This window comes from Gastrolobium bilobum, unplaced genomic scaffold, assembly GCF_033153095.1.
Source record: "Gastrolobium bilobum isolate Gb01-03AN ecotype WA unplaced genomic scaffold, APGP_CSIRO_Gbil_v1 utg174302, whole genome shotgun sequence".
In the NCBI taxonomy this organism is placed as follows: domain Eukaryota; kingdom Viridiplantae; phylum Streptophyta; class Magnoliopsida; order Fabales; family Fabaceae; genus Gastrolobium; species Gastrolobium bilobum.
Genome location: NW_026897214.1, coordinates 21,913 through 28,456, shown reverse-complemented (window position 1 = coordinate 28,456; position 6,544 = coordinate 21,913). Strand labels below are relative to the sequence as shown.

The window sequence follows — 6,544 nt, the reverse complement described above, 5'->3', positions numbered from 1 at the left end:
CATTGTTGGTTCCACCATACCCCTCGGGGGAATGGTTTACATGCATAATGTGTTTTCATGTATTGCTTTATTGAAATGCTTTTGAGCTGTTAAGTGCAAATGCCTATGATATGTATGTGGTGTTCGCCTAGACGGGATGTGATCCTGTGGGCAGGTACGACATGGGCGCGTACTGTGTGGGTAATAGACGTATTCCTGCATTTCTCTAGCCAGTAGACTAGTTATAACACACATAACACGATTATCTGCTGCATTGCACTGTTTTGGAAATTATACTGTTTAACTGCTTTTTGAACTTATATTGCACATGTAAGTGAGCTTGGGGTGGAAGATCTTTGAGGACCCCTTGTCTTACTGAGATTTCTGTTTAGAGATCTCACCCCACGTTTGAGGCGCTTATTTCAGGTTCAGGTAACCCAGGGGTTGAGACCTCTAGCGGCAGGATGCCAGAGCTTAGTTGATTGATGTTTATCCACTTATGTATGTTGACTATGCTTGGATGCTGGATTATGTCTGTAGCTATTATGTCATTAGCTTTATGGATTACTGTGTTGAGAATCTGTTGGTTATGTTGTTTATTTGGTGAGCATGGGGATTGTCCATGCCACATTGACTTGACTTTATGCTTTTAGTTTTGAGTTATATTAATGTATCAGGATATTGTCTGGACTACGTGTTGTAGATCTGTGACTTAGATACTCACTTATTTATATCATGAGGTATTTCAGTTAGCGTTCTTTCTGCAATTTACATACAGGTGATGTTTTTGGAAATAGAACTTAATAATCAACTTGGTTAATGATAATGACGTCATAATTGAAAAGAAAAAGATATTCCGCAATTTAATTAAGCGTGGCTTAATACGATGACATGTTAACAAACTGGGTATACACGGGGTGTTATATTTTATGGTATCAGAGCACTTTATAGGAAAAAGCCTGTATGTGTTGCAATAACATAGGATGTTTTGTTGCAAGTCTGTCTTTGTGTTTCCTCTGATAGGGTTTTACTATGATGATGCATGTGTGACCACATTGTGTGGGCCTGATCAACTCATTCTTTGTGTAACTTGTACAGAGTCATGGTAATTCCTATGAGAAACCGCGAGACGAACAAGGATCAGCCGGATCCTGTCCTGACTGCATTGGCTGAGATACAGGTGGCTAGACTAGCCGATCAGGAGGCCACTAGATTGGCCAATTTGGCATTGATGGACGCCGTTTGAGAGGCGAATCGGAAGGCCACGAAAGATGTCCTTGAGGCAAACAAGCTGGCGAACATGACCATGATGAGGGTCATGTTGGAGGAGATGCGGGTTGGACGCAATGAGGGTCAGTTCCCACCGCCACCACCTCCACCGCCACCACCACCGCCTCCACCTAGTCTTCAGGATGACAGCCAAAGTCACGTTGAGGGCACTGGTCACCTTACTGGGGTGATGGGACCCTATGTGAAGCCTGCTGAGGATCGTGATGTGATTGATCGCCGACTTAATACTTTCCGTGAGTATAAGCCACCTTTCTTTGATGCGTCGTATAATCCTATTGCTGCGGCAAGATGGTTTTAGGCGCTGGATAAGATCTTCTGGGTCATGTAGTGTACGGATCCGTAAAAGCTGATGTTCGCGACGTATATGATGGAGGGCGATGCACATGAGTGATGGATGAACACCTCTCCTACTTTTAAGATGCAGGGTCATGTTATGACATGGGTATTGTTCGAGGATTGCTTTCTGGGTCGGTACTTCCCTTATGATGCGCAAGAGAGAAAGCAGGAGGAGTTCGACAGGTTGGTGTAGGGCTCGTTGTCTGTTGACGAGTACATGGCAAAGTTTAATGAGCTGGTGAAGTTTGCACACTTTTGGTTGGCTATGCCTACTCTGACCTTTTTGGCTGCTAAGTTCCGTAGGGGACTTAACGAGGAGATAGCTGATCGCCTTGCTGGAGCGGCTTTGAGAGATTTTGGGACATTGGTGCAGCAGTGTCGGGACATCGAGGATGTCTGTATCACGAGTAAGGCCAAGATTGCTGAGACGAAGGGAACTGGTAGTTCCACTTTCTGGAGAAACAGGAAGTTTGCTGGTAAGGGCAAAGGAAAACAATTGGCGGCTAGGCAAGCGCCAAATCAGTTCAAGAGGACTTCCACTCAGGGAAGTATAGCGAAACCTCCTGCTCCCAGATGTTTGGGATGTGGGAAGACTCATGTGGGGCCGTGTGCGACATGCAAGTTGATATGTTTCCAATGTGGCAAGGAGGGCCACTACTCTAGAGATTGCCTGTCATCGACGGGGAGAGCTGCAGCAGTTCAGGCAGTTCCACTTCATATGGTTCCCCTCCCACCTACTTCAGCACCTGCAGTGCCACCTGCTACTGGATGTGTCTATACATTGGATCGCCAGCAGTCGGACCGCGCTCTGAATCTTGTCAAAGGTACTATTTCCATTGGTGGTTCTGTTAATGATGTATTGTTTGACTCCGGGGCTACGCATTTTTTCATTGCGACCTCGATTGCTGTGGGACTACGCATTGTTTCCCATGTCTGTGCTTTCTCCACAGTTGCGGGTGACCACCGCCACCGGAGAAAAGTGTGATTCTACCACTGTTCATCGATATGTCGTGTTTCAGTGGGATGGCCGTGATTACTCGGTAGATCTTATTGGATTGCCGATGGCTAATTTGGAGATTATTCTGGGCATGGATTGGTTTACAAGAAATTGTGTGATGATTTACTGCTGTGCCAAGCGAGTGGTGATGTCTCAGTGTGACTCCACAGTCAGTTCCTCGCCGTATATTTCATTGCTGCAGGCTAGTAGAGCCTTGAGAGCAGGGGCATTTGGCTATGTCATGTTGGGAGGTTTGGTGAGTGGGGCACAGGAGGATATCACTGGCATTCTTGTGGTGAAGGAATTCCTCGAAGTATTTCCTGAGGAGATTCCTGAGTTTCCGCCACAGAGGGAGATAGAGTTCTCTATAGACCTGTTGCCTGATGTGGGGCCTATTTCATTAGCTCCATATCAGATGTCACCACTAGACTTGGGTGAGCTGAAGAAGCACATTGAGGATCTTTCAGCAAAAGATTTCATTCGACCGAGTGTGTCTCCTTGGGGAGCACTGGTCATCTTTGTGAAGAAGAAATATGGGACGATGCGATTATGCACCGATTACAAGCAGCTGAACAAGGTGACGATCAAGAACAAGTATCCCCTATCGCGTATTGATGATTTGTTGGATCAGCTCAAGGGTGCTTGTGTGTATTTGAAGATTGATCTCTGGTCCAGATACCATCAGATTCAGGTGAAGCCGGAGGATGTCCCTAAGACTGCGTTTCATTCGAGATACGGTCACTTTGAGTATTTGGTGATTCCTTTTGGACTCACAAATGCACCCGTAGTGTTCCAAGACTACATGAACTGGATTTTCCAGCCATACCTGGATAAGTTTGTGATCGTCTACATTGACGATATCTTGATTTACTCCAAGACGGAGGAGGAGCATGCTGAGCACTAGAGGATTGTGTTGCACGTGCTGAAGGACAAAAAGTTTTACGCTAAGTGATGGGACGTAAATTTGTTCCCATCTAAGCCCATTTTGATGGCAAAATACCATATGTTCCTTCATTTGATGAGCAACTTCAGCAAGAAAATCACTTGTTTTACACATTTGTGACAAAAACACAATGGGGGAACAGATGGTAACATATTCCTTTAAAATATATTAAAAGGGAAAGGACTGAGACGCATTTAATGCACCTGCTCCATTCATTTAATGCTTCTGTACACTTTGCAGGTAACGTAGAGTTAAAGACTTCTAAAAAGCAAGGCGGTGCACCAACTGAGCAGCTGGAAACGTGAAGAGCAGGAAATCAAGAGTTCTCATTGGCTGAAAACAGAAGCAAAACATGGGAAGACCTGCAAACAACGACTAATCATCACCAAACCCTGTTCCATTCAGCAATTCACGCAAGCTGCACACTCTGCTGCCACCGTCCCGTCCCCTCGTTCAAGCAACTAGCTCCAAGGGAATTACAGTCTTGCCATTCCTATTCCAGCTATAAATAGGACCTCCCTCACACAAAAACATCATCGAATCCTGGAGGGTTTGCAGTCCGAAAGGAAGAGATCACTTAGTAGTAGTTAGTAACTTAGTTTAATTTTCAGTTGCAATTATAGTTAAGCGACAACCCCTCTTCCCTTTTCTGTAAACAACCATCAAAACTCCTCACGAGCAATTACCCATCTTTCTCCATTTTCTGTTTCTTTTTGTAAATTGTCTTTTAAATTAATATAAGTGTTTTTCTCTTCGTTCCAATCGTTATCTCTTGACTGAATCTCGGGTCTGTGTGATCTCAGTTGAGAATAATTATGTTTAAACTATCAGCCATGAGTTGAACTATCTGTGGAACGGGTAAACTGTAAAACTCTTAAAAAACTGTTTTCAAAACTCTTGACCGAAGCTTTTTGTATTTCTTTGGCTGAGTAAGCTATATTCATTGTGCGCCAATACAAATTGGGTACATAATGAGAAAGGAGCTTCCATAAGGAAGGGATTTCAGACAGCTTAGCCATTGGGGGAAGGTAGATGTCATGGCAAAAATGCTACTGGTCACCTTAGGAATAAGGGGCCAACTCGTCCATTTTAAGGTTCTGAACTAAGTACCTGTTGGAGTCAAGGGAACCATAGGAATATGGAAACTTGTGAGCCATCTAGACCATGAGCTGAGGAATCAGAGTTGGCAGGCAAAGAAACTGGGACAAAGCCAAAAGGTGCTAAGTCTTGAGCAGAGAAAACAACCCCTTTAAGAGTGAAGCAATGAATCTGTTCCTTCTGTTAAACTGTTTTAACCACCACCCTGTTGTCTCTTGATTATAGTTATTTCTATTTTAGTAATTTTATTTTATTTTATTTAGTACTTATAAAAACTCTAATGATTGTTATCTCACCTTCTTCTAAACAGGAAGGATCACATACATAACGCAGCGAGCAACTGTTTGCCATTAGGTTGAACCTACTGTTCCTGAGGAACGTTGTCAAGACAGTAGGGAACGTTTGACCAGACAGTTCATTTACTAACTTTTCTTCTCATTTTCACTTTTTATAAACAGTGATAAAACCATAATTAGCACATTATCCTCGTAGGAACGATAATTTGGGCATTAATACTCCCTTTATTACTTGATGCGTGCACTTGCGCACTTAGGTTGGAACTGAGGGACGAATCTGTGTCTGCAAGAACAGAAGAACGTCCCCGATCAGAACTTATATTTTTCCACCATCAGCAAACCACCCAACAAGTTTTTGGCGCCGTTGCCAGGGATAGAAACACTAACTGTTGTTCGTATTATTGTTTTCTAACACATATACTGTATATCTGACTTTACTTTTATATTTTTTTTCTTTATCACTGAATCTGCTGTGCATATATATGCCTTGTGCTATTGGTTTATGACTGAAGAGTTTGAAACAGACTCTAACCACTCCATTGAAGTACTTGAGTTTCTCTTTGATCTTGAGCCAGAACGCACACTCCATAGGAGAAGAAGGAACCTCAGGGAAAGATTTCCAGAAAACATGGTTGATCACAATAATAACAATGAAGAGGTTCCCCCTGAACAGAACTTTAGAACTTTGGCTGCTCCTTTCAGGAACAGACCAGACAGGGGAGTAATCATTCCCCCTGTAGCATCAAATTTTGAACTAAAACCTATCATATTCCACATGATTAGGGAAGCATGGGTCTTCAATGGACTCCCTGCAGAAGATCCTTACACACACCTCACAACATTCCAAGATATTTGTGATAATTTTAAAGCCGAGGGTGTAACAGAGGAGAGCATGAGAATGAGGTTGTTCCCTCACTCCTTGGGTTTAAAAGCTAAAACATGGATGAAAACTCCCACCCCTGGATCAATCCACACATGGGAAGAACTCTCTAACAAGTTCATAGAGAGGTTTCTCCCAATGTCTCGACAAGCTGATGTTAGAGCTGAAATCTCTAACTTCAGAATGTTTCATGGAGAAAATCTCTATGAAGCATAGGAGAGATACAAGGACATCATAAGAAAATGTCCAAACCATGGGGTAGAGAGTTGGGGAGTGCTACAATCTTTCTATAAAGGACTTGACCATACTTCTCAATCTCACCTAGATTTTGCTGCAGGAGGATATTTCTTTACATGAACACTTGAATCAAGATACGAAATCATAGAAGGGACTGCTGAAAGATGTCTCCAATGGCCAATAGACAGAGTAAGACCAGTGAGGAAGCCAGGCATGCTAGAACTGGATAAACAAACAGCCATGGAAGCCCAGCTGGCATATCACTTGTGAATGAAGTGAAGAACCTGAAAGCTGACCAAGCAGCACCAAGGATGGAAGTTTGACAACTCACAGCAACTGAAACAGAACCATGCTCAGCCTGTGGTGACCTTCATGACTCAACAGACTGCCCATCCACTGCATTGGTGTGTTATGCAAAAATTTTGGCAATAGGAACTTCACCAGAGACAATCAACAAGCAGGACGAAATAAACATTCAAGCCCTGGAG

At 43.3% G+C, this 6,544-nt stretch overlaps 1 non-coding gene across 1 annotated transcript; it reads right to left on the bottom strand.

The window, feature by feature from the left end:
- Positions 1–5,972: 5,972 nt before the first annotated feature.
- On the bottom strand, positions 5,973–6,079 carry LOC133304929 (small nucleolar RNA R71). The gene has a single exon (XR_009750693.1). It is a non-coding gene; the product is annotated as a small nucleolar RNA R71 (small nucleolar RNA).
- Positions 6,080–6,544: the final 465 nt, after the last annotated feature.